Below are 1,979 nucleotides of genomic sequence, written 5' to 3' on the forward strand. Positions count from 1 at the left end.
TTTATGAACAAATCCTCAGTAGCACGGGAACTAGCAGAAAGAATCAACAACTGGGATCTCATCTTACTAAAAAGCTTCTGTACTTCAAAAGAAACCATTAGCAGAACTAAGAGACAATCTACAATGTGGGAAAAAATTTTTACCAGCTGTACCTCAGACAAAGGACTATTATCAAGGATATATAAAGAACTCAAAACAATCAGTCCCCCCAAATATAAAGACCCGATCCAAAAATGGGCATCCGAAATGAACAGACATTTCTCATACAAAGAAGTGAAAGCAGCAAGAAAATATATGAAAAAATGTTCCACATCACTGGTCATTCGAGAGATGCAGATAAAGTTTTCTAATAGCTAGTGCCATATAGTTCCACAAGGAGATTCTTCCAAAATGTCAAATAACAGGTAACATCAATTAAATTTTAATTGTTCAGAAACTAGGAAAAAGATTATATATTTATATATATATATATGTGTGTGTGTGTTCAGACTGATGTCTAAATGCCATTAAAGATGCATACACAAATGAAATCATAGAATAGCTTGATTAAAAGGTGTGATAAAAACACTTTAAGCAACTAGAAAAATTCAGCTTTTTATTTCACAAAGAATAAAGTCAGTAAAGTATAGTCCTGGAGTATTAGTGAAGTTTAATACGAGGATAGCTAAAAATAGAACTAATATATTTAGCAAATCAAAACAGGCACGCAAATCTAAGTACAGAAAAGACACTTAATAAAACAGAATACCTCCTCTTGGTTTATAGAATCATGAAATATATGAGAAAATGAAAATATACATAAAGAGCGAAATAGAAGTTAGAAAGCAGGAAATAAGGAAATAGATCTTTTGCAGACGAGAAGGGAAACGAGAGATGGGCAAAAAAAATGGGGAGGGTGAAAAAGGGATTAAGATCTGTTATGCAGATGTAACAGGTTGCCAGGAAGAAGTTACATTATGTACTACAAGCTTGTATACTAATAAAAAAGGGAAAACTGAAAAAAATAAATACTATAGTGTCAATATAACTCCAAAGGTGTGCATGTGAAATAGCATATATATACCAATTGAGGCATTATTAGAAACATCCTCTTCCAAATCAATAGCAAATCAACAAAATTTGCTATTAACTTTTGGTTATAAATTGTTCTAGAAGTTACCCAGTAAAATTAGGTACTATATCGAGGAATGAATAGGAAGAAAAAGTGCAGAAAGAATTGTAAAATATCATTATTTGAGAATAGTAGATTTTTTTTCCTTTAGGAAACTCAGAAGATCCTATTGGAAGACCATTATAAATAATGAGAAACAGCAGTTGCAGAGCTCAGTAGAAAACCAATAAATAAGAATAGAGGATATTCTTGTAAAGATGATAACAAAGTAGAAGAATAAAACATCAAAAGACAACTACAAAACCTAACAGGAAACATATAAAATCTTCTATAAAGAAACTATATGTGCCATGGAGAAACACAAAAGAAAATTTCTGTACAAGGGAAGACACATTCTTGGAAGAGAAAATACAATATCCATAAGAATGACTTCTCTCCCTTAAACTCATCTATAAAGCTAAGGTGATATCAGTAAAAAAACACCAACAGCACATTTTTGGAAATTAAGCAAGCCAATTCTCAAATTAAAATCAGAATAAAGTAGCTGAAAATTTTCTAAAAATAGAGGTCTAGAAAGGGGAAATTATGTTTCACTCATTAGTTATTTTAAACTTGCAGTAATTAAAACAGTATGATGCAGTACGTAACAAAGGCAATTTATGTAGTTAAGCACAAAAGGCACTGCCTTTTTACATTATTATTATTTGTTTTATTTTTAGTCTAAAACTAACCAATTAAGACTATATAATTTATTTTATATAAATAGAAAGCACAGTTAAGAACTGTGTAGAAATATGTCATGTACAATTTGAAGAATCAGCAGTAGCTTTTGCCTGAATTAAGGCTAAATAAAATGAATAAAGTGTAC

This window comes from Fukomys damarensis, unplaced genomic scaffold (genome assembly GCF_012274545.1).
Source record: "Fukomys damarensis isolate Sample0158 unplaced genomic scaffold, DMR_v1.0_HiC HiC_scaffold_38, whole genome shotgun sequence".
Taxonomy (NCBI): Eukaryota; Metazoa; Chordata; class Mammalia; order Rodentia; family Bathyergidae; genus Fukomys; species Fukomys damarensis.